The following is a 27,858-nucleotide window of genomic DNA, read 5'->3' on the forward strand; positions in this document are numbered from 1 at the left end:
TCCTGGAGACCCGGGATCCAATCCCATGTCGGGCTCCCAGTGCATGGAGCCTGCTTCTCCCTCTGCCTGTGTCTCTGCCCCTCTCTCTCTCTGTGTGTGACTATCATAAATAAATAAAAATTAAAAAAAAAATAAAAATAAAAAATAAAAAAATAAAACACCTAGTGTAATGATGACTAATATTATTAGGCACTTAAAAGTGTTAGTTGCCTTACTTTTCTCCTTCTTACCCTACCTTATTCCTAGAATGTCATTAGAGGTGTTTTAAAACCGTTTAAGATAAGGATAGGAACAAACTCTCTCACTAATGATCTAAGTGCTCACATCTATAAGGAGACTCAAAAAGCTCCTTGTTCAGGGGAATCCCTGGGTGGCTCAGTGGTTTGGAGTCTGCCTTTGGCCTAGGGCATGATCCTGGAGACCTGGGAGAACACAACTTTTTCTCTTAAAGTTATGATCATAGGCCTGCATCCTGGAATTATTTGTTTTGTCTTCTAGATTGCCAGCTCCTTCAGTCAGCTATCTTCTAGATTGCCAGCTCCTTCCATCTTTATTCCCTTTATTGCTCACGGAGAATGGCACACAGTAGATGCACAATAAATGCCAAATAGTGGAAAAGTAATAGGTAAGTGAATGGATATCATGAGATTGAACGAGTTTTTATTTTTGGCCTTTTGATAGTTGCTTCATGTCCAATTTTGTACCAAGTTGATTTTCTCAATTATGTGAAATTTAATATAATGTACTAATCCTTTTTTTAAGTTTAAATCATTTCCATATAACTAGTAATTACTTCTTACAAAAAAAATCTCCACATGTATTTCTTTTTCTCTAGATCCTGAAAATGGAAATAATCACTAGTGAGTTAAGAACTTATTGCATGTTTTCTTTTAACTGAATGAGATTTCTAGCAGATGTTTCAACTATTAACTATTTTCATCATAACCATATCAAGCCTGGCTGTAAGAATACAATAAATTTATCACTATTTCGTTTCCTTGTCTGGGGGCTACGGTATGGGCTTACAGTTATTTCATTTCACTTTGGTTGTATCCAATGACATAATTTTATGTTCAACAGTGGAATGATGTTCCTTGGGAAGTAACGGTACCAATTACTGGACATTTGGAGCAATGTTTGGTTCAGTTCTAACAGGATATCTTTCATTAGTGGAGAAGTTGCAATTACACTTATTTAATGTCCTTTTTATTATTTTAAATTATTTTTAAAGATGTATTTATTATTTGAGAGAGGGAAGGAGGCAGAGGGAGAGGGAAAATCTTAAGCAGACTCCCTGATGAGCACAGAGGTCAACCTGGAGCTGAATCTCATGACCCTCAGATCATGACCTGAGCTAAAATCAAGAGTCGGATGCTTAACCAACTGAACAAGCCACCCAGGTGTCCCTAATGTCCTTATTAGATATAAAACTTAAGTGACTATTGATACTTTGAGAGAGGATAAACTCTTGAAAATTCTGTTAGTCAAAAGCTGAGTAGGTCCCAATATTGGCATTCTGGAAAATATTTAAATAGTTTCCTTCTATTTGTTTTGGCAATAATGAAATTCAGCTCAGGAAGTTTATGTTAAATCTAATCTCATTAGAGTTTTAGAGAGTTTTTCACCTTGACTGATGGATGATAAAGAGTCAAAGCTTCTGAGATGAACTGTGCCTCTTTTTTATACCACCACCATTCTGCTAAAGACCACATTTCATGTAAATGGAGGGTTTTATTTAGTGCAGATCCCAATCCAATTTGGATTATTTGTTATCCACTAAGATTGGACCACTAAGAAGAAAAAATACACTAGATAATATTTACAAATATTGACTTCAGTCTAGCCCTTTGGAACTTAAAATATAGTCCCTTGATTTTCCGGCAATAACTCAGAAGGAGACATTTTGGTTGGGCAGTGCACAGTTCCATATTTATAATCTAAAAGTTGGTTTGTGGGGAGGTGCACAAATATGAGTCAAATTATCATTAGCATTTTTGCAAACAGCATGAGGTTTTTAATGACCCCAGATTCAGAAGTATGGAAAGATTGAGCTGTAATTCTAAGTTTTGCACTCACAGTCTTGTTAAATAGGGATAACAAATTCAGTTCCATCATGATTGACTAAATCTGTCTTATGTTTATGACAAGGTCTAAGATATTGCTGGGAGTGAAAGAACTGTAGAAGAGTGAAGAGAGACTAGACTATTTATGTTTCTGGGCAAGTCATAATCTTGCTGCTTCTTATTGCAGTTTCTGGTTTGTGAGTTCTGTAAAATTAATACAAAGATTGAATGTGATGGTGTATGGGGAAGCAACATGTAATCTGGAAAATAATTTAGGCACTACTACTTAGTCTGGGGTCAAGGGAGAGAGGACTTGGAAAGCAGGTCTGACTAACGCCAAGGCATACCTCTACTCCTACTGACTAATAGATTATCTTTTACTTAACACTCAACATCAGGGTAAACTCATACCACTGCTTGTGGCTTGTCTTTCTCACTTCCTATTTAAGGGATTACCATCTTGAATCACACTGTCTTGGGAAAGTTAGCTGATCTAGTAAGCTGAAGTGTTAATACATAGTCACAGATAAATATCATGTGTCTTCATCTGTGCACGGGGATGACAAAGCCTTTAGATAAGACAAATATAAAAATATATACATATATCTAAATGTGTTACATATAATATGCATGAAGATTCAATTTTATTCATACTGGGAAAATATAGTTTTTAATGAAAGCAAATAGAAATGTATCTTGAATATGGAAAGCCCATATTTAAATCTAAATATTTAAAGTTTACTTTATTTCATTAATTTTTATTAAATAATTTTATTATTCAATTAAAGTAATTAAATTTTCATTAAATCCATTTAATATTTAGTTAAGATATTTAACATTTAAGTATGAAGTGCTTTTTCTTAAATATTGGAAAGCTCAGTGCATATGAAAGTTTAAGAAAAGGGGAAACTTTAAATGAGTTTCACACTTTTTGTAGGATGATGTGGTTTTGTTCACAGCTCCCAGGAGCCCAAGTAACTTTTCTCTATCATTTGGGGCACTTCAAAGGAAATGTTTCACAAACACCAGCTTAATTGTTTATTCCTTTGAAATAATGTTGTAGAGAGGGTTATAGAAACCTCATTTAATAAATGAGAGCTTATAAATACTTCAAAGCTTAGTGGCAAGAGGTAGGCATTCACAGATGATCCATCCATGTTTCAGAGACACAGAGATGCAGAAACAGATGCAGAGACAGAAAAACAGAGATGAGAAAGAGAGAGAAATTTCCCTTTAAACTACATTAACGTGAACAATCATTTGACTTACTCCTTTTTGCCTAGACTTTCTAGAATGACATTGTCCAAACTAAGTGCCCTCCCAGAGTGGACTTCTAAATTTTTGTATAGGATAGTTTTAGCAGGATCAATCTGTGGAAAGCGGTGATTTAAGCTGAGGTGACATGACATGAATATATTTTTCTTGTTCATTAAATGGAATGGATAGACAAAGACTGGAAGGGAAGGGGGATGATGGAGATACTTAAAGCCCTTTAGCTTCTTATCCATCTTGGGCTATTCTGACACTCTGGGATATTTTGATATTTTGGGTGTCTATGGGAAGATATTGTGATGCCGCAGGTGGCACAAGGCTTGCTAGGTCGTGTAACTGACACATTTCACTCGCTTACCCTCATCCCAGAGTTACCAAGTCAAGATGTCCAGATGGACACCTGGAAACATATATCATATCAAGTGCTCCAAGTGATTCTCTTACTCAAAAGTACAAAGAAAATACCGGTTTAGTAGAAATAGAAGCTTTGAACCCAAAAGACCTACTTAAGCATCCCAGCCACTTACTAGCTATATAACTGTGAGTGCATCAGTTCCCATATCTTTAGAATGGTAACCATATTCTGTCTTTCTTATGAGACTGTACAAACCATAGAAAATCATTCTACCCATAACATGTGGTGCAAAGTAGACCCACAACACATTTTCAATTCATTTTTCTTCCACTCATCCCCTTCCAGGAACCCAATATTTGTTTTCTATTTTCCTTCATCTGTTAGCAGATTAGAGCCAGTCCATGACTCATGGGGAGATATGCTTTTTTTCCTTCAGTGGCCAAGAGGTTCAGGCAGCATCAGCATGCACAATGAGAGAAGTGAAGATTCTCTGAGTTCTGTAGCAGTCAAACATATTTGCTTATTTTGTTCTTTCCATCCCATCTTTGGAGGGGTTGTTTTGATAAGTGGCAAATATTTCAGTATTAAAATTTTGAGTAGTCCTGCCAAAATGAAACAAACCAAAAACCCAAACCCCAAAGAAAAACTTCTGCCTCACCCCAATCTTCCATTCTTATTTTCTCGTTCTTTTACAAAAGCTCTACACTGATAGAGAAGAAATATTAGCCCTTGGAAAGAAATGCAGCAAAAGGGTTGAATGTTTACAAAGTATTACATTAAAGTACATATGGTTATTCCATGGACAAGGTTATTTCATAAGTGGAAAGATCAGTTGTGGAATCAATGCACATTCTGTAAATATCTATATACTATTGTGTAGTAGGCATTACTAGGGGTTAGAAGATTAATTAGGCACAGGTGTTACCTTAAAGGATTTCACAAACTAGGAGAGAAAACAGATATATAAAGATAAGCTTGCCAGATATATGTTATATTAGTGGCATGAGCACTTTTAACGATTTTTTTAATTTTATTAGTCTATACTGACTTGTGTGAACTTCCAGACAAATTTAGAATCAAAACTCTTTTGCCCAGTTTTATTGAAATGGTAATCAATAATCTCATTCAATCTCGACCATACCATTGGAACTAAGTTATAATCCACTTTACTAGTTTCCTGTGTGAAAGACATTACAGTTGTTAACTGACTTTGCCAATATATTTTTTCACGGCAGCTTCTGTCATTAACTCACAACTCTTTTTAGCTCTTATGAAGTGCTTTTTCATTAATAGATTGTGATGGTCTTCTATCCCCCACAGGAAAAAAAGGAGATTGATATGTATTGAACATTGACTGGGCGCTAAGTTCATGACACTAGTTTTCCTTACACAAGGTTACATTTCCTTATTTATTAAGGAGTTGGGAACAAAAACAATAAGATTACTTTCCAAAATCTAAATTGCAAAGGCAGCACATGGTGGGGGAAAATTAACCAATCCTGAAAGAAGAAGCCTAAAATGGCAGTGTGAATCATTCAAGAGGTTATTCCATTCTGGAGGTAGCTAGCAATGTTTGGGCTATAAGAACATGATAAAGTTGAGTTGTAGACAATACTATTAATGAAAAGAAGAGAGAGAAAAAACACCAGCTGAAGTTAATCAGAAAAGTACATCCAAGAGAGAAGTAAATGAAGACATGGTCAATATGTCCCAACATTGCCTGGGAGAGAGGGCATCTTGGTCAATAGAAGTTGGGGAGGCTATTCTTAATTTTCAGAGATCACCCCTATTTTGTGAAAAATCCAGAATCTTACAAAAGAATGTTACTTAAGGACATTACATTAATGGGGTACCTGGGTGGTTCAATTGGTTGAAAGTTTGACTCTTAACCTCAGCTCAGGTCTTGATCTCAGGGTTGTGAGTTCAAGCCCAGCACTGGGATCCACATTGCATGTGGAACCTACTTAAAAAAAATCATTACATTTTTATATTTTGACTTTCCACTCCTCTAAGTATACTTCTGATTAAAACAGATTCTTAAGGAGCATAACGGCAGAGAGAGCAGACACTCGTAAAGATTTCATATAATCTCATTCTTCGGATTCATTCTTTTTCCTCTTTGAAAACATGGCATGTATGTCTACTCCTTAAGTTCTAGGTAAGATCATCGCAATCCCCCATTCCATGTCATTGTGGAAGAGTTCAATATTCTTCCCAATATTTCTGAGAGTTTTCCATGGTGGGGCAGAGGAGGCATGTTCACATTCTTGGGGTCACTTTTAGCCCTAATTTGCTATCTTTGCTCATTGGGGTTTTGTGACTATTCCTTTATCTTTCATCTGCCATTGATCCAGGAAACTCAAACTCTCTTTCATAACAACATAAAATATACAATATGCACAAGGCCAGAGTAGGCCTGGAAACAATCTCTGCAGTTTTGAGATAACAGCATATTAGATCAGCACAAATAACTTTAAGATAAACCTTATAGTTGTTTTCTTCCAACAAGTCATTGAAAAGTCATTTCTCTAGTCAGTTCTCTCTTTGCCATCCTTCTTCCTCATTCCCCACTCTTTCCTTCTGAGATCTACCAGGACGCATGCACACACACATACACACACTTTCCTATTTTAGTTTTAGGAGATCTCAGCTTTCTCTAGTGCCTATTCATAATTCAGTTAAGCTTTGCAATAACTACCGATGTGGGCTTACTTCCATTTTTGGATAAATAGCTATGTAACTTCTTAATGTAGTTTTAAGATAGGGTTCAAATTCAGATTTCCAGTTATAGTAACATTCTGTGATCTACCTTCATCATCTGCTGTGCATTTTGGTTGGTTTCTCTAAAACTGATCATCTCTGGGGCTGCTGTGACTAGATCGCTGAGATTTCAGAGCAGAAACTTAGACTCAGGAATGGAGGTTACTCAGCTTTAGCTGGACTTTCAGTCACAGCACAGGCTTTCTTCTCTCTGTAAGAAGTCCTTATATTTATGCCTGCATTCATCCCTAAGGCTCTAGTTTCCAAGACAAGTAGTAGCATAGATAATCTACTAATGATTATGGCACTTCCAGGCACTAGAAATTATTACTATTTTAATTTTATAGCCGAAATAATCAAGGTTTAGTGGAGTTTAAGGTTATTGCTCAAAGTTACATGACATGTAACAGAGCTGGAATTTGTCTTGAGTTCCAACTCCATCCTTGTGCTCTTTCTGCAATACCAACAAAGCTTGTATTTTATTTAGAGCCCATTTACATGTCTAGCTGGTAGGATAATTCCTACAACTAAAATACAAACCCTTTTTTCACAAAGTTCTTTGTACAGCTCTGATAAGGTATTACTCTAATGTGGTATTTTAAAAATTATTGTTCTTCAAGAGTTTGAAGAGTTAGTCTTTGTCAGAGAATTAACAAAATTGTCTTCTCTTGTCTGTTTCACTCCCAGGACATATAATGCAAATACACTGACTGCCATTGTCCCATTTTCCCAGAGTGGGCATGAGGTCAGGCATGTGTGATTATTTGGAGTAGATGTGTCATAAACTAGAACATAATAATTATGTGCACATGTATACAGTTCAGCCCCAAGAGATGCAATGCAGCTGAACTGATGCTTTCAAGAGCAGTTGGAGAAAACTGAGCTCAAACTAGGAATTAGGATGCACAGAAAGTCTTTGGCTGAATTTATTTAGTATGTGTCAAATTGCTTTATTCAGTCATATCTATGGCGTTGATTCAAATTGCAAATTATCTTGATAAATACCCGGCTACATTTGGGGAGCAGGGATAATTGCATATATTTAGGGATGTGGTTAGTGTACACTGCACCTTCAGAGGGTCAGCTTCTCTCTAAGTGAGTTTGTCATAGAGTCTGAGGTCAATAAATGTCTAAAAGAATGAGACTTCAGTTGGAAATTTAGGGGAAAGCTTACATCTTAGAGGAAATGAAGGAAATGCATATCTTACCCCTATTCTACAGAAGTAGAGGGATGCTATAAATATTCAGTTGCAATGGATTTCAATGAAGCCTTCTCTTACTATCCCTTCCCTCTATAAGTTATGATGTGCCTTTTCTTTTTTAAAAACTTATTTATTTATTTTTTTAAAGACAGAGAGAGAGAGAGAGAGAGAGAGAGAGAGAGTCATAGGGAAAGGGAGAGAGAGAATCCCAAACGGACTCCTATGTGACCTGATCTAAAATCACCAGTTGGACACCTAACCAACTGAGCCACTTAGGCACCCCTGATGTGCCTTTTATGAGGTGAATTTTAAAGAAGAAGGCTGAGTTATCACATAGCACGAGCAGAGGAAAGAGGAGCATGGAAAGTAGAATATGTGGCAAGATCAAAGACATGGGTTATTGGAGGGAAACCTTCTCCAAAGAGCTGCAGAAAATTCAATAAGAGGAAGGAAGTATATCAATGACAGAGCAGTGAAGGGGAATGAGAAGAGAGATTAGAGAAGTAGGTAAGGATCAGGCCTTGGAGGCCTTGAGTGTTATGCCAAACAGCAGGGCCCTTATGCTGTAGGTAGCATCCAGGGGTGAACTCAGCAGAATTCCTTTTCCTTCTAATCAGAGAGGTGGAATAAACAAATAATTAGAAAATATCGAGAAGAAAAATAAAAATAAAATAGGTTGAGGTTGAAAAAACACAGTCATTGGAACTAGAAAAACCTCATTCAGATCCCAGGTCTACTACTTACCAATAGTGTGAGCTTAGACAAAGCATGAGTTTCTTCTGATAACAACAGGAACAATTCTAGGGCTGCCTGTAAGAAATAGATAGTGGATCTCCAAGTCATTGTCAATTGCTGGTCCTGTAGAAGTTGCCCAAAATGACATCCATTGAAGGATCTGGATAGTGAAGCCAAGGATAAGAAGTACATGTGAATGGACTAAGCAGTTGCTTTTGCTAGAACAACAACAACATCAATAATAATACTAGTTAATATATATTGAACATTTGTTATATACAGAAACTACTCTAGGGCAGCCCCAGTGGCTCAGTGGTTTAGTGCCGCCTTCAGCCAAGGGTGTGATCCTGGAGACCTGGGATCGAGTCCCACATCGAGCTCCCTGCATGGAGCCTGCTTCTCCCTCTGCCTCTCTCTCTCTCTCTCTCTCTCTCATGAATAAATAAATAAAATATTTTAAAATAAAAAAAGAAACTACTCTAGAAGCACTTTACATGCATCTGCATGCATGTACTGTAAAGAACGCATTGCTATCATCTTCCTTTTGCAGATGAGAACACTTCAGCACAGAGAGGGTAAGTGCCTTGCCCAGAATCATGCATCCAGCAAGAAGCAGAACAATCCTAGGTAGTCTGCCTCCCATACTTACACTCCTAATCATAGCCTAATACTGCTTTACTTTAGTGCATTAGAGCTGATTAGCTTCTAGCAAAGCTTGTGACACAGAGAAATTATTCTGTTAATATTTGCTTAATATGTGGATACAGGATCTATATGGAACTTTATCTCTGGGATAAACACGTATTGCTTCACATATCACTTCATTTTGTGGGTATGCTGAGGCTCAGTTTGGCAAAATTACCTCCAAAGCTCACAAAACTAGTAAATAGTGGAACTGGATCAGGAAACCAGGTCTCCTCTACTCCATTCTAAAGCTATCTCTTGGTTAAGATTGGGGAGTAGCTGAGAACTGTATTCTCAACCAAAGGGTAAGTTTCTTTGGTCCTTGGCCTATAGTGGCCCTAAATCTCATTTTCAGAACCATTCATTTTGGACACTGAAGATTCATGGTAGCTTAAAATCACAAAAATATGATAAGATAGTATTGGTTATTTATAATATTACTAGCATTTATTACATTCGAGTGATAATAAATAGTTCACAAAACTGTTTGGCATGTATTCTCATGTAACCCTTATCATTGTCTACACTGACCATAGTCCTTAAAACTGAATTAATTCTTCTAGAAACATACCCCTATAAACACCTAATATACACATATAAAATATATCCAATGCTACTAAAAAGCTGTAGTTCTGAGTAATCACATAAGCTCTTCTCCTTCCCACTTCATCACATTACCTTTGTTTTGAGTTGCTTGCAAATCAAACACCATAGATATGACTGAATAAAGCAATTTGACACATACTAAATAAATTCAACCAAAGCACTCCTTAGTGCTGACTTTTGCTTCCATCTCCATCCCACCCAAAAATATCTCTTTCTCTGTGCTTGGACTGAGATCTCCACTCTCCTGCCACGTTCTTGTTGAATCCACACTAGTGTTGTGGAAGCTCACATATCATAGGAATAAAGTCTCTGACTCTGGCATCATCTATTTCAAAGCTGGTGAATCATGACCAGGAAGCTGCTGCAGCTTTGCTTAAGGACAAGCCTGTGAATTAAGGGTTTCTATGTTTCTCAGATGAAGAAATAGGTTCAGAGAATACACATAACTTGCTTAAGGTAATAGCAGAACCTGCTGGTTGTCCTCCAAAATTCATTTTCTCATTATTCTTTGCCAATGAGATTTTTAGTTGGCCACACGATCTGAAATAAGATAAGACTACATTTCCCAGTCTTCTTTGCTGGTAGGTCCCTGTGTCATATGACCAAGTTCTAACCAATGAGAGATAAGTAGAAGATGGATATGGCAGCATGGAGATAGATGTTATGTACCCTGTGCTCCCTTCTTCATCTTCTCTTCCCTTGTGATGGCTGGATTGTGAGCTGGATGGATGAAGTCAAAGCAGCTGTCCTAAAGTATGAGGTGGAAACCACATGTTAAGAATGGTGGAATAATAAAAGTTTAGGCTTCACCCTACCAGCCTTGGACTGTAAAATTCTGGATTCTGTTATATGACAAACAGACCTGAACCACTATTATTTTAGTGTTTTTTTTGGTCTCTCAAGGTTCATATAAACCTTAACTGATATAAGATCACATGGCCAGTTACTAACAGCACTGAACTTTCCGCTCAATTGTCTTGACTCCAGATGCAGTTGTTTTTATTTTACCCCACAATGACTGGCACTTCCAATGCCTCACTTTCAGGGCTTCTGTGAGGATAAAATGAGGAAACAGGTAAGAGAGCACTTTATAAACTGTAAGGCTTCATTTATATGTGAGCAGAAGCAGCATTTGCATTTGTGGAGAGCCATGGAAAAATACTTAATGTCTTAGCTTGCTTGTTGGTTGAACAGGTAGGGAAAGGAAAACAAAACAAAACAAAACCAAAAGCCATGTTGTGCTAGAGTCCTGGATTCCCAGTGAACCGGAAACTCCTTTGGCTAATTCCAGGGCCAAAAGATGCCTTTCAAGTGGGGAAGGATGAGTTAGTCCATGCGTCCAGGACCTCTCTGACTAGTTGTGGTTTAATGCTGCCCAGACTTTTGTGTAAATACACCTACAGCTTAAGTAAAATAGGAAGGATTGGGGGTCAGAATTGCCCTAGTTGGGATATACTCTGTGTCCAACATCTCCTTATGAAGGAAATTGTATTAGTAATAAGTTAGATTCCCAGTGCTGGAATTTGAATTGCTTTGGGAGTGAATGGCCAGGTTTGCAGAGGCTTGTTTGCTTTATGAAGAGTATTGGGGTCAGTCTTTGCTGGCCAGAGGTCTCTAACCAGAGACAGGTTTTCACACAGGGCTTTTCATATTTTCTGCCTTGAGCCAGGCTCAAATACCAAGAAGTCTCTCAGGGGTATTTTTGCAAGTTTGCTCTTTTTCCTTTAGCAACTGTCAAAGGGCAGCTAAAGCCAATGCTTAGAAGGTATGCATATGCCCTGAACACTTTGTTCAGGCTCCTTTGAAAGGTGTTGGGTTGCATCCCAAAGCAAACATTGTTTTGGAATATTCTGGAGATTCTTTCAATCCTTATTGAATAATTTAAGGCTGATGATGCCCTATTGTGGAAAGATAGGGCAAAATATAGTTGTAGCTCAAGAGACAAGTCAAGGAACAGGCAGTGTTAGGAGTAGGGTGAAGAGATTTTAATTATAACAACATCTAACACTGACTGAGCAAATTATGTTTCAGGCACTGTGCTAACCCTCTACATATGTTGTATTACTTAATCCTTTTAGCAGTTTTGTGTCAGAATGATTAAAAACATTTAATAGCAAGTAGAACACAGCATCAGTAGGTGAGAACAGATGATGCTTTAGTGTTGGGTCTGGGTCCTGGAAGCTCCTTGCTGCCCAGGTATTAACACCTTAGTTTCTGGATTGTGTTATAGAGCGAGGATGAGACAGGATGTTTACCTCTCCAGCCATACCCCTCTACTCCCCTTCCTCTTTCTTCTCTTTCCTTTGTTCTTCTCCCCTTTCTTTTTAATATAGTGTTCTGGAGAGTGAGACAGTGATTCTCCCTCACAGGGTTATACCAGCAAGGGCTTAGAGTTATGATTTTGAGATAAAGAATACAGAACTGAATTAAAGCAAATTGGATTCAAAGAGCAAGGAGATAGGTAAAGAAGGATTATCAGTGATTGTTAATTTTTCTATTTATTTAAAGATGTATATATGTATGTATGTATTTGGGGGGGTGGAGTCAGGGGAAGGGCAGAGGGAGAGAGAGAACAGACTCCCCACTGAGCCACAGCCAATGCAGAGCTGGATCTCAGGACCCTGAGATCATGACTTGACTTGAAATCAAGAGTCAATGCTCAATCGACTGAGCTACCAAGATGCCCCTCAGTGATTATTTAGATCAGCAGTTCTCAAACTTTATGATCTTAGGATCTCTTTTAGTATTAACAATATTGAGAACCCCAAAGAGATGTTAATTATTTATTTACATTTATTTAAATGTTTTTTTTTTTTTTTTTTTATAAAAACCACAGCTCCCTTCTCCACTCTTACATTTATTTAAGGTAGATTTGCAGTGCTTATGATATACATTTCACCAATTAATCAATAAGAATTGAAACTTGTTTGACTCATTAATGCCACCATCATTTACTCAGATTTGTTATTATTTTAATGATGGTGATTTTGTTTTGTTTTTTGTTTTGTTTTGTTTTTTTAATTTATTTTTTATTGGTGTTCAATTTACTAACATACAGAATAACACCCAGTGCCCGTCACCCATTCACTCTTATTAATTCATTTAAAAGTAATAATGAATTATGAAGTGCTAACCTACATACTTTGTGCAAAAATATTATATTGGAAACAAAATCTACTCGTGAGAAGATTGTCATTGTTTTATTGTTTTGCAAAACTTTTTATTTTTTTTATTTTTTTTAATTTATTTTATTTTATTTTTTTTTAATTTTTATTTATTTGTGATAGTCACACAGAGAGAGAGAGAGAGAGGCAGAGACACAGGCAGAGGGAGAAGCAGGCTCCATGCACCGAGAGCCCGATGTGGGATTCGATCCCGGGTCTCCAGGATCGCGCCCTGGGCCAAAGGCAGGCGCCAAACCGCTGCGCCACCCAGGGATCCCTTAATTTATTTTTTATTGGTGTTCAATTTACTAACATACAGAATAACCCCCAGTGCCCGTCACGCATTCACTCCCACCCCCCGCCCTCCTCCCCTTCTACCACCCCTAGTTCGTTTCCCAGAGTTAGCAGTCTTTACGTTCTGTCTCCCTTTCTGATATTTCCCACACATTTCTTCTCCCTTCCCTTATATTCCCTTTCACTATTATTTATATTCCCCAAATGAATGAGAACATATAATGTTTGTCCTTCTCCGACTGACTTACTTCACTCAGCATAATACCCTCCAGTTCCATCCACGTTGAAGCAAATGGTGGGTATTTGTCATTTCTAATGTTTGGTTTACTAGAAGACAAGTCCTCTCCTATCAGCTTCTGCATTCAGTTCTTATAATATATTGTTTAGGTTGAAATATATGTAGATAATCCAGTCTCACACAGGTGTACGAGCAAAGAAAGAGCACTGTAATCAGCTTTTCAGATAATTGTGGATTTCTTCCTAGACACTGCGATAGAACTGCTAAGTAGCAGTTTCTAACAGGCTGGTTGCAATGTGTAATCTGAAACCATATTAATAAACTGGGTTTTCTATTACACTAAAATCCATTGGTCCATCTTGACCTATTTTGTAACATGGCGTAATGGTCATTTGAAAAAATATTAGGTCACTGAATTATCTAGATCTAAAGTAATACTGATATTTGCATTTGTTAATATCACCACCAATCTTAACAGAAAAGTTTGTGAATCGAGAACTGTCAATCTCACAGAGAAGGATGCAAGATTTCCAAAACCCTAATTTTCACTTTTAAGTTTGAATTTTATCCTTGGCAGCAAAAACTGCAGTATGTTGTTTTTCTTGACTAGACAGTCTCACTTCATTAGTGTTCAAGGAAATGTTTGTTTAATAATCAAGTTTGAACAAACATAGTTTGTCAGTCATTCTTTTAAATAAAAATGGTATTTCATGAAAAAGCAAAAACAAAAGCAAAACCAAAACCCCCAAAAAACAAACCCACCAATAGTAGGTTAACTTTTAATTCAATTGATTGCATCAGTGTTTGTCCTGGAGATAACCATCAGACTTAACTCTGAAGCAGAGGCACTATTATAGATATGTCCCATTTCACCACATGAAATATTAAAACATGACTTGTCATCAAGAGGTGATATTTAATAACATTAGTAACTTATAGTTCTTTACTAAAGATGTTCTTAAGTAATACTGACTTTTCCTGTTCACTTAAAAAAATTTCCTGCAAATCTACAATGGTGAAAAACAACTTAAGTTCAATTCTTCAGTGGAGGTCTTCATATTTACAGCTACATCTTTCATTTGACAAGTTACTGTGTCATTGAAAACTGGCAGTGCTGTGATTTCTTTTACTGACTTCATTCAGCAGACATTGGGAAATGTCAATTTGGCAAGATTTAATTTTAATTTTTATTATTTATTTACTTTTAAGTTTTTAAAAAAAGATTTTATTTATTTGAGACAGATTGAGAGAGAGAGAGAGAGAGAGAGAACACGCATAAATAAGGGGAAGGGCAAAAGCAGAGGGAGAGGAACAAGAAGATTCCGCCTGTGCGGAGCCAAACCCAGAACTCCACCCCAGGACCCTGAGGTTGTGACCTGAGCTGAAACCAAGAGTTGGATGCTCAACAGACTGAGACACCCAGGCATCCCTAGGCAAGGTTTTATTAAGCTCTTAGCTATTGATTGCTCTTCTTTAGCCAAGGCAATATGTAACATGCCCTACAACATGCTTCAATGGCTTTTTAAGTTTGAAAAATTGTACCAAACAATTGTTGGCTTAAAGGGTTCATTATGCCTTTATTTAAAATATTCAATTTCTTTTTCTCAAACTCTGAATGTTTAATTTCAGAATAACATCTCAATTTAACTGGCACCATAACACTATTTTTTAAAGATTTTATTTATTTATTCATGAGAGACACACACAGAGAAAGAGAGAGAGAGAGAGAGAGAGGTAGAAACACAGGCAGAGGGAGAAGCAGGCTCTGTGCAAGGAGCCTGATGTGGGACTCTATCCCAGATCCCGGGATTGTGCCCTGATCTGAAGGCAGATGCTCAACCTCTGAGGCACCCAGGCATCCCAGCACCATAATACTGTTAAAGAATGTTGTATTGCATGAGATGTGATCAAGTAAAATATTTTTTCACTCTCATTTTTAAAATTTTCCATGTAATTTCCTCATATTACAGTTTTCAGCATATTTTTTCAGCAAATTGTTCAGCATATTTATTTATTTTAAAAAAATATATTTTATGTATTTATTCATGAGAGAGAGAGAGGGAGAGAGAGAGAGAGAGAGAGAGATTTAGGCAGAGGGAGAAGCAGGCTCCCCACAGGGAGCCGGATGAGAGAGAGAGAGAGAGAGATTTAGGCAGAGGGAGAAGTATGCTCCCCACAGGGAGCCGGATGTTGGGCTTGATCCTAGAACCCTGGGATCATGACCTGAGCTGAAGGCACTCAACCACTGAGCCACCCAGATGCTCCTGAGCCACCCAGGTGCCCCTGTTACATATTCAAATGTAAAAGGTGACATATGTAGGGCTAGAACAAGTGTTCCATTCTCCCTTTTTAAGCCTAAGACACAAGTGTAAAAATAAGTACAAGTGTGCTTATTTCTTTTTGTTTCTTATTTCTTCTTCCCCTTGGTACAGGGAAATTTTAGAATTTCAAACAAATGATTTTTAGATAAAAATGGAATACAGAGATTAAAGCAGATATTTCCAAAGAAAGCTACAAGTACAGTAGAAGTACTAGGAATAAGCCTAAGTTAATCTCAGAAAATGTACACATTTATTCTCTAAAACTATAACATTAGAAAATTCTAGAAAAACATGATAATACACACTCATTCTATTAGTCATCAGATGGATGATGTCATCACATATTGTAAAGAATCTGGAAAAGTCCGCTGTATAGTCATGAAAAAAAAAAGAGTATAAAAGGGAAATAACTGTTAGTATTATCAGGAAAATAGTTTTCACCTTACAGGTTCCTTAAGAAGGTCCTGCAGATTCCTTGAGAATGTCTTACAGATTGTAGGACCACACTTTGAGAACTGCTAGTTATGAGCATTTAAGGCTGAAATATTTTTATAAACTGGAAGAAGTATGATATATAAATAGATTGGTGTTATGAGTTGAATTGTTTCCCCCAGCACATGTTGAAGTCCTAACCTCTAGTACCACAGAATGTAACCTTATTTGGAAACAGGGTTATTGCAGATGTAATTAGTTAAGAGGAGATCATCTGGGAATTGGGTGGTGTCCTTATTAGAAATGGGGAGAGACAAACAGGGAGAAGCATGTGACAGCAGAGGCAGAGGCTGAAGTGCTTTACCATGCAAAGACTTGCCTGTTGTCACCAGAAGCTAGAAGAGAAGCATGGAACAGATTCTGCTGTTTGAACCACCCACTTTGTGGTGCTTTGCTATGGCAGCCCTAGGAAACGTAACAAGCTTGTTCGAAAGACACATGGGTGGGATAGACATCAATTTCTATTGTAAATGCTATTATAAAGGTGGTTCTCCTATGTTAAAGAACTTTCTGTCAAAGACAAACCAACCAACCAACAAATAAAGCCTCTCCCGCCCCATTATGATGGATGGCATTTAGAGATCTGGAAGTTTATTCCCATCACCCATCAGTCAGGAGTTCTTATAATCTTCCACTATCAGATGTTATTGTTGCCAGGTCCCTGGCAAACAGTTTCACCCTATGGGGTCCTGGAGCTGTTTAAGAGAAGATAAAAATCTCTCACTCATAGGAACTTAGACTACTGCATTGATGTCTGGAGGCTGGCCTGGTATGGAATGAAGACATTGGGAATAGGGTATGTTTTGTCTCCAGCTTAGCTTCAAAGTGGACATTCTTAGGGTAGAATGACAAAAAAAAAAATTAGCATTAATTTTCATTCTCACCCTCAGACCTGTATCCTAAACTCAAATGTGTTTGTTTTAGGGGATCTCCTTTCATAGTTTCCTTAGAAACCATTCACATCCTATGACATCCGGTTTGACATTTTTGGTTTTGCTTTTCTCCCCAGTGTCCAACTTCTGTTGATTACATCAAAATTTCATAGATACCACCTATCACTAAAGGGAAAAGCAAATTACTCTTAGGAAAAGTGGGCTGCAGACTATCACAAGTTGGCTCTGTTTAATAGATAAGGAAATTCAGATGACAGAGAAAGACAATTACATTGATTAATACTGGAGCACAGAGAGAAAGAAATATTAACCAGAAGGCTTTGACTTCCAATCCCTACTGCTTCCACAGGCAGCTCCCGAACCCTGTTCCCCTCCCCCCGGCCCCCAAAAGTTCCTCATTTCTGTTGAAGCTGTTGAAAACAGCAGACCTCTCAATGACTTTAACTTCAGAGGTTTGGAGCTTTTTTCCCCTTGTTTAAGCTAATTCATGGTCGTACATGTGGGTTACTTTGGTTTTACTCTGTCGGTACAGACACAAACTATTTTGCCACAATTAATGTTTTGGTCAACAATGTGCAGACTTAAAGCCCTGAGTTATATGACTAGGCAAATAAAAGCAGACCACAAAATTTGGTCTCCTCTGGTTGGCTATGATTCACCCACATGGGCAAGCCAGCAGTCTTGCTGCTTTCCCCAAAACCCCAGGAAAATCAGACTGTCATGTTATACTTCTTTGTCCCTTTACACAGATGAAGAGTCAGTCTGCTGAAATTGTGGAGATCAAATATTTAATTTGTGTAATGCAGTGGAACAATTTTAACAGGTAGTGATTAGTCAAGTATACAAACTGAAAAACATTCACACATCGCTCAGAGACACATGAAGTTCTGGCCATTATTGCAGGAAAGGAGCCACCTGGGAGTCCGTGAGATTTACAGATTCCAAAATATTTGATATAATAGGTCTTTTTTTTTTTGATGGGGGTTCAAGCTGAAAAGTAAAAACTATTGATTTTATGAATAAATATATTTTCTTAAATGATTTAGAAACCTCTGTTTATTCATTTACTGACAGTGTTTAGAATATATAGTAGCCAGTGTGTCTGCAGATATATTTATGTTGGACTGTTTGGCTTGGCTTCACCTCTGTAATAATTTATAACAGTTTCAATGTAAACCCACCACTGAGCAGGTCATAAAGGTCCTGGATTTTAACCATCGTTGTTGCCGATAAACCCACAGCACTGTTCCTACCACAGAGCTTGAGCTCATCCCTATCAGGCCTGTGGAAATTCTTGGGTTAGGCAAGTTTAAATGCTAAGGAGTTTTAATTCAGTTTCTTGTCTCTCAGCTTTGTGTTCTTTTTCAAAAGAGGACTTATTTATTTTATTTAGTATCTTTCTATTTTTATTTATTTTTAAGGGGTTAAAGATGCCATTTACTTTATAGTGTGAATTTTATTTATTCATTTATTTTTTCTTTAGATTATGTTGTACATTTTTATGTATTTTACAATATTTTGTATGTTACTTTACATAATTTATATTTACATATAATAAATTATATGTTTATATGTGTATATCATAATATACAATTAAGTACATTATACAATATCACATGTGCATAAATATTATACAATTATATGCACTATATAATATTATATGTCATATAATGGAATTTAAGAAATAACAAATGAGGAAATGTATAAATAAAAAGAGACAAACAAAAAAACCAGACTCTTAAATACAGAGAACAAACTGGAGTTTATTTTTTTCTAAGAAATGTACCTTTAGAAGCAATTGTCAAAGAAAAATTACATTCATATTTTTTAAAAAACCTATGAAGATCAACTTTCATATGTGTATTTATGCTGCCATCATATAATTGACCAATACTGACAAAAAATGGGGGAACATAACCCTGATGGTGAGGTAATTCTTGATATATATCAATTTCAATTAGCTGATGAGAGGCATCAATGTTTGGACTATAGCTTCACTTCCAAATTTTTCTATATTTTCTAGATTTTATAGAAATTTTCCAGCTATATATATATTATATATCTATAATATCTTTCTAGATATCATGTTGACAGATTCTTAATGTCAAAACATCCTTATTGTTAATGTATTATATTCCAATTATTAAATTAATAAAATTATTTTAATATAATATAATACAATAGTTTTAAAAACCTATGTATATATAACATATTTATTATTTTGGCAAGTAGTATTTTTTCCAAATTAAAAATAAACACCTTTTAAAAGAGTTCATAGTATACATTTGAGAAAGAATGGACACTTCTGAAGGAGATCAAAGTGATAAAAACTACTTAGTGGTGAATAAAGTATACACAGTTTTGTATCTTATGATGAATAATTCCTGTAGAGGATGTTTTATAATTAGGAACCTCTTATTCTACTAGTATGTCGACAAAAATGGTCATTATACTCTGTTTAGCTAATATTTATTGTCCTGACATTCATTCATCTATTCATTCAAGAAATATTTATTTAGTACCTACTTTGGCAATATCATCCTTTTCTCACATTACTTTGCAAACTGGGTGTAGCCACCTCAGTTTTACAGATGATAAATGAAAAGGTCTGAGAAATTACTTAAATTGTTCAGTATTGACACAGCTAAGACATAGTAGAGTCAAAATTGAAACAATTTCTGGAAATTGGTTGTAAGACTAGTTCTGGAATGAAACAGATCAGTATATGCATACTGCTGAGGCTTCTCGCTAACAGTGGGACCTTGGTCAAGTTTTTGAACCACTGAAGACTTCAGTTTCCTTTTGTTCACATTTCCAGCCCTCTCCACTCCCCTAGCTGGTTAAGATCCAAAGAGCTTCACTTAGAAAGTGGGACTGGGAGTTGAGAACCTCTTTTTCTGAGCATCAACTTAGGGCAGAAGGGGGCTCATAGTTACGGACTCATTCACCAAGGTAAGGTGTTCCTTAGGTGTCTAAAAATTAAAAACAAACAGATATCATATGGCTTTACCATATAAAATAGATTTATTATACTTTACAAACATCAATAAGAAACAGAAAAATAGAAAAATGATATCTCTATATACCACATTCTCCATTAACTGCTGCTAATATTTTAACCTCTGTGTGTGTGTGTGGGTGTGTCTGTGTGTAAATTTACACATGTAATATTGTACTACACTCATAGAAGTAGGGCCATACTGCAAAATTTTAATCAAAACTTGGATACGAGCATAATTTTTCCAAGTGCATAATTTTAGTGGCTGGATAAGCACTATTTATTTAACTAGTAACTAGCAGCACTATTTACTTAACTAGTTTCATACTGATAAGCATTTAGCTTCAAGAAGCATCCTTGTACAATTGCCCACTTATACAGTAAGTGAGCATCATAGGAATACACTTTAGAAATGAGATTGCTAAATCAAAGTGTATTCTGCTTTTAACTGTTTTATAACACAAATTGCTTTCTAGAAAAGTTGTATAAGTTTATACTTCCAGAGTTTGAGTATCTATTTTCTGGTTGACACCGAATTTCTTTGCCAGTAAAACATATGAAAAAATGGTACCCTTCAAAAGTTATTAATTTCTTAAAATGATAATGAGCATCTCTTTAGAACTTTTTTCAAAAGAATAGTTTTACATTTACAGAAAAATTGTGAAGGTAGTAGAGAACTCCTATACACCTTTACCTCTATTATTAATATATGACATTAGTGTGATACATTTGTTATAATCAATGAACTAGTATTGATACATTATTATTACCAAAGTAAGTGCTTTATTGGGATTTACTTAGTTTTGACCTAATGTTCTTTTTCTTTTCAGAATCCTATTCACGATATTGTATTACATAGCCTCTATAACATTCTATGGCTGCAGCAGTTTCTCATACTTTCTCAGTTTTTGATGACCTTGATGATTTTGAGGAGTACTCGTCAGGTATTTGTAGAATATTCCTCTATTGAGGTTTTCCTGAGATATCTTTCATGATTATACTTCTAGTTATGTGGAAGATAACAGAGGTGAAGTGCCATTTTTATTACATTATGTCTATGGTATATGCTATCAAATGACTTATAAATGCTGATGTTGACCTGATCACTTGGCTGAAGTAGTGTTTGTCAGTTCCTCTGCTAGAAAGTTCTCTTTTGTTCTCCTTTTCCATACTGTACTCATTGGAAGAAAGTCACTTTGTGTGTCCTGCACTCAAGGAGCAAAGTTATCCTTCACCTCCTTTAGGTCAGTTAACTACACAAATTATTTGGAATTTTTCTGCATGGGAGATTGTTCTATTATACATTTATCTATCATCTATCTATTTATCTATCTATCTATCATCTATCTACCTATGTATCATCCACTCATTTATTTATATCAGTATGACCTCATGGATATTTATTTAATATTTTGGGATATAGTACATTACTGCTTTATTTGTTTGATTTCTCAGATTGTTCCAGCTTTGACCTTTGGGAGCACTTTTAGTGGCTCCTGTGTCACTGTGACATATCCTTATCATTGCAACTCTTTCTTATTCTCGTTCAAGCATTCCCTTACTTGGGCTCTGCAAACCAGTGCTCTGCAAGGCTCATCTTGTATATTTCCTGCCCAGAATGAATATATTTTAATATATGACTTTGCCATTACCATTCATTCTCCTGACAATTTTTCACTAATGCTCTTTGTTTGTTTTTCTACCTAGATATTTGTCTGTTTATTAATGGATCAAAACATTTTTTAAATTATATTTAAGGCAGTTAAATGGCACTGGAAAAGATGCAAGTTATTTGCTAAATCTCCACACTGAGATGGCAGTGGGATAGTGGTGGGGGGGAGAGAGGGAAAGAAGGCATCAATTCTGTCTTAAATGATCAATCATCAGACAAATTTCCTGTTTATATTATCTAATACAATTCATTGTTGATTTCCTGCATTTATGATGTGTGGCTCCTTCTGTTACAACACTTAAAAGATATTTTTATTTATTTTCCATTGGTATAATGGAAACTGTTCATTAGCAGCCAGGATTTCTAGAAACATCTACTTTTTATTAAATAATGTGCTGGGCTTTTATGTATATTATTCATAAAACTTACAAAAATCCTGAAAGATAGGTATACAATTAGCTTTGTCTTACAAATAAGAAAACCAAGTCTTCAAGAGGTTGCATTGCCTAAGGTCAAACCTCCAGGAAGTTGCATATCTGGGACATAAACCAATGACTCTCTGACTTTGGTATCCATGGCACTTTGTTCTTCACCATGCTGATCAGTAACAGAAGATTTTTTTCTACTACGAGTAGGATGCTTTCTACGTGCTTCAATGTTGGGAAGTCATCAGATAATTCAGTTTCTTCATCTACCAAATGGAGAATTTTTTTTAATCAGCCATTATTTGATAAGAGAAATAGAACCTCTAAGAACGATTCAAAATATGAACTTTATCACAAGGACTTGAACTAATATAATTCTGTAAGTAGGTCAAACATTGATGTGTGCCTTTCCTTCTGTGTTTGGTGCTGCAAATAAAATCTGTAGGACATGAAGAAAGAGGAGCTGTGTGCCCAGCTGCTGCCTCATGGTCACAAGACAAGCCAGCAGATCAACAACATGCATGATCACGACAGCTCCTGGTGTTTTGTACTGACCACACAGGCATAAAAAGAGTATGGTTGTTGTGTCACTCCTACCTTGTAATCTGATTCAAATTGTCCTTTTTCGCCCAGAACCTTACAGGAAAGGAGATTCTGGGATACTCGGTTGCTGCTTCGGTAAATTGACACGATAGAAATCACCATGGTGCCTGTCTTGCTCTGGATTCTTTGAAATGGAAACTGGAGAAATCCCTCAATATCTATTTTTCTCTTTCATCTGTACCAACTGAGGCCTGATTTTGTTCAGAGAGGTAATGTTCCCTGTTCAAAAATATATATCCTAACTCCTTTACAGGTGGCTGGGATTGGTAATCAGTAGTGATGGCAATGAGTTCTCGTCAATGAAATGTAACTAAGGTCATTAAGTGAAGATTCCAGGAGAACTCTTTAAATAGGGTAGACACAGATGCCACATGCCTTTTACCCTTGCATTTCTTGTTACTGCCTAGGACACTGATGCAATATTGGACTTGAAGCAATCAGTTACAATCTTTTGCACTCACAAGCATGAGGACAAAAACTACACTCAATGATGCTTACACAGAAAGGTACTAAATTAGCCAGTTGGCCATGGAAGACCTATCTTCTTTTTTTGTGTGTGCAAAAGTCAAAGTCTATATTTGGCTAAGTCACCATGGCTTATATTTTCCCCCAACATGTCACTCATCCTGTGTTGCATGGAGACATCATTGTAAATAATCCGGGAACAAAACTAATAGGGTATGAGTAAGTAGAGAAGATATGAACACTGATGGGTCACAGGGTAGTTCTACACAAAGAAGGGTTGGAAGGGGGTAGTCTAGGTCCAGAGGCTGAAATAGTTTCTTTAGTTCATCTTGACTAAAGAAGAAGGTAGTAGAGGTATGGTTGGAATGCTGCAATAGGAAAAACTACTGGTACTTTTTTATTTATTGGAATGGGAAAATCAGGCACTTTATGTTTGCATAGATTCCCTTTGACAATGGGATACTAATTATAAGAAATAAGAATATGAGAGAAACAAGGGAAGTTATCTTTTTAGCTCTTCAGAAGCTTTGGGTTCCCTGTTTGCAGATTTGAATATATGAAAAATATGAGGAACTGACACATCATGTTTCCATTATTTGGTCTATGCCCTGTATCCAGGTAACTTGACTTCTCTTCATTTATTTAATACTTATTTTTTGAATAAGGACTGATTTATTTGCACAGGTTTGCTACTGACCAGTATGGAGGCCCTTGGGATGACATTGGCACCAAGCCATTTCAGATAGGGCTGACCTCAGTCTTGTTTAGTCCCTACCCAGGAATGTGTAGTTCACTTACTACTTTAATCACTTGTGAACACAGTGGCATAATTCTTCTACTAAACAAATGACATAAGCCTTAAAACTATCAAAAGAGTTAAACTTATACTGTTTTTAAAAAGGGGGGATGTTTAGGTATAGTAATCTCCTGAGGTGCCATAGGGTTTTTCTGTAGCTAGTCAAGTACAAGTATAATATATATATGTATATATACACTTTTTTTGACCTTTATAGCTCAGTTTTTTTATTGGGGTTCAATTTGCCAACATATAGCATAACACCCAGTGCTCATCCCGCCAAGTGCCTCCCTCAGTGCCCATCACCCAGTCACCCCAACCTCCCACCCACCTCCCTTTCCACTACCCCTTGTTTGCTTCCCAGAGTTAGGAGTCTCTCATGTTTTGTCACCCTCACTGATATTTTCACTCATTTTCTCTCCTTTTCCCTTTATTCCCTTTCACTAATTTTTATATTCTGCAAATGAGTGAGACCATATAATGTATGTCCTTTTCCGATTGACTTATAAATACATTTTAAGGCTGGAAATGGGAATCCATAAACAGGGAGAGAATAATTTCAAGGGCAGGTAGAGCACCAGGAGAATGACAGAGAACAATATAGCCCAGAGGAGGTGGGACTTGATGGGCCAAGATCTCGGCTGAAGGAAACATCCAGATGAGAGTGTCGGTGGTGTGGAAGCCACCTCCAAGGTGGCCCCAGTGATTGCCACTTCTTGATATTTGCACCTTGTTGTTGTTCCCTGTCTATATTACACTAGGATTGATCTGTGTGGCCAGTAGTATATGGGAAGACAGTGTGTCACATTCTTGATTAGTTCATAAAAGATTGACTTATGTCTTAGGTGTATTCTTTTTCTCCTGGTCACTTGTTTTGGGGAAAGCCAACTGCCATTCCTGAGAACCTGTCAGAAACCCTATGGAGAGGCTTGTGCAATGAAAAACAGAGGCCCCTGGGCCAACAAAAACTGAGACTTGCCAACCACCACCTAAGGGAACTTGTAAATAGATCCCCCCACTCCAAGTCTTCCCTCAACTGTAGTCCCTGTTGACAACTTGAGTACAAAAATGTGATGGATCCTGAGCTAGTAGTATCTAGTTATGATACTCCTCAATTCCCACCATCTGCAACTCTGTGGGATAATGCACTTTTTAAGGGGCTAAGTTATGGGGTAATATGTTACACTGCAATAGTTATCTAATATAGGTGCATATGGACAAGAATAAATAGAGAGATGAGAATAATATTGATTCATTAATGCTTATTGACTCCAAATTTGCTGCAAATAAGAGGATGGTAGTTTTAGAAGAGAGTTTGAATTCACTTATCAGTCTGGGGCTAGCATAATGGAAAAGAGCAGAGCTGGAAATAGAATAGAAATAATGGAAGTAGAAGAGTTGAGAAAGATCGCTGTGGGTCCAACTTATGTCGAAGACCTTACATTTGAGGTTTCCAGCTACCTTGATGGTGGCGTTTTGCTCTGCAAAGGCAGGAGATGCAAGAGGTTTGAGGAGACTGGTGACATGAATGGTTCAGATAATTTGCCATGGATGCTTGCTTAATTTTGCTGAAGAGTTATCTGTAGCTGGTCACGTATTCATCTTGTTCATGCCTGTTTTATTCTGGCATGTTGATCTGGACTCATCTGGACACTTGTCCCGCCCTGAGGACACCAGCTCACTTTTTTGCCTGGTCCCTACCATTCGGGGCTTAGCACATTTTTAAACTGCCATTCTAACAGCTTCTAACAACTCTGTGAGGTCTGCAAGTCATGGACTATTTTCCTGAGCTGAGGTCCAGGAAGGCTAAGTGATTAATCTAGAGTCCCACAGCTAGCCAGTGGCAGGCCCAGGCCTAGACTTGGAACTCCTGGTTTCCTGTCTTATGCCAATGTGCTTTTTTTTTTTTTTTCTTTTTTAGGTTTTCCTCATTATGACTATGGCAGACCAGACTCAACAGGTACATTGGGAGCAGGCCACTTAAGGATGAGCAAATTGAGCTGCATTTAGGATTTGTGCATCCTAACATCTTAAAATGTTTTTCTAACATTTTGGGTTTGGCATAGCAAAGTGTGCCAAGATTCCTTTCCTTTCATTTTTAAACCCACATGTATTTTCAGGGAAATTAAGCTCATATGTTTCTGATTCATTTACTGTATAACTCATCAAAATATTGTTTTATAACAGTTCTTGGCAGTCCATGAAACCTTTTAAAATATAGACTTTTCCCCTCTTGCTACCAAGGAAGCCATGCTTTACTGAGAGCACAGCACCAATTAACTCTGAAGGGTTTTCCAAATAAGCTTCACATGGATGCTAAAGACCTAATTGGGTTTTCTGTGATCAACAAGAATGCAAGTCAACAAATACCGATTGAACATACACTATGTATTGGATTTTAGGGGATGTAGAGTGATACAGATAAATGGGAAGTGACGCCCACGATTTAAATAGCTGCCATGATGGAGACAGATAAATGGCAGCCAAAACATTTATTGAGCACTTTGAATATGCCTGCTACTGGGTGAAGTCTTTTATAAACATTACTTCATGTTATCTTCTTGACCAATTTATGTATTATTATCCTTATTTTATATATAAGAAAACTGACACCTAGAGAGTTTACTGAGTCAAGTCATATAGTTGGTTAGCAGTGGATTTAAGACTAAATCTCTAGCAGTTTCATTGCAGAGACCAGTCTTTTAACGTTATTATAAAACTTGGAAATTAAGATATAGTGAGACTAAGCTAATGCCCAGCTTTTTGGAGGTAGAGATGGAACTTCATTAATGTCATATAATTTATTTCTGTTTAAACTTTATTTCTGACCACAGGACTATTTCCTTCTGGTCACTCTGCTTGCATTTTGGACATTCTTTGGAAAAGGTCATGATTGTGCAGTAAAAAGTCTTATTAATGCCCTTTGGGTAGCTTATCTGAGATGTTGAATACATGAATGAGTGTTCCTTCTCATAGAGTGGAGCTATCTCAGAAAAACTCTGTCATGTTTGCACTACAACCAACCATCTCTGTACTATGCTTTCTATGACTTACTTTTTATGTGAGAATATCATTAATTTTATTGATAATAAAATAAGAGGAAATATCATTTTTGAATGTTTCTTTGTGCCACAAACTGTTAAATGCTTTGCTTAAATTATTTGATTTCATCCTCACAAAAGTCCCCAGGAGAGCAGTGTCAGCTCTTCATTCTTCCAATGAAGATACTGAGGCATAGAACAGTTAAATAATAACCAATAGAGGGGCACCTGGGTGCTCAGTCAGTTAAGCATCTTGATTTTTACTCTTGATTTCAGCTCAGGTCATGATCTCAGGGTGGTGAGATCTAGCCCTGGGTCAGGCTCTATGCTGAGCCTGGAGCCTGCTTAAGTTTCTGTCTCCCATTCCCTCTGCTCCTCCTGTCTATTCATGAATGAGCATGTGCATGGACATACGCGCTCTCCAAGTAATAATAATAACAACAACCGCCACCGCCACCACTAAAACTCTCTAAGGTAGATTTTTCCATTTTTGTATACATTTCATGATTTATCATATGTATATATTTATATTTCAAAATTTATCATCCATACCATTGTTAATGGCCATTTGGAGTTCTTTCTTTCTAATTATTACTAACGTTTAAAAAATATGTTAATACTACGCAAGCCTTTGCATAAGAGTATAAAGCGCAAGAGTTTCTCTAATTATTAGGAATTAGAAATTCTATATATGTAAATGTCTACTAATGTAAGGTAATGTAAATTGTTTTCGATTTCAATTTGTTATTTTAATTTACAGACCCAGTAGAAATGTATTT

General features: G+C 36.7%; 1 long non-coding RNA gene across 2 annotated transcripts; it reads left to right on the forward strand.

Moving 5' to 3' along the window:
- The first annotated feature begins 496 nt into the window (after window positions 1-496).
- On the forward strand, window positions 497-27,132 carry LOC112654095 (uncharacterized). 2 transcript variants are annotated; one of them, XR_007409926.1, is made up of 3 exons: window positions 497-625; window positions 22,808-22,986; window positions 25,960-27,132. It is a non-coding gene; the product is annotated as an uncharacterized LOC112654095 (long non-coding RNA). The 2 variants fall into 2 exon arrangements; XR_003132737.3 differs by lacking the exon at window positions 497-625 and adding an exon at window positions 10,337-10,752.
- The last annotated feature ends 726 nt before the right edge of the window (window positions 27,133-27,858 follow it).

This window comes from Canis lupus, chromosome 3, assembly GCF_003254725.2.
Source record: "Canis lupus dingo isolate Sandy chromosome 3, ASM325472v2, whole genome shotgun sequence".
NCBI lineage: Eukaryota > Metazoa > Chordata > Mammalia > Carnivora > Canidae > Canis > Canis lupus.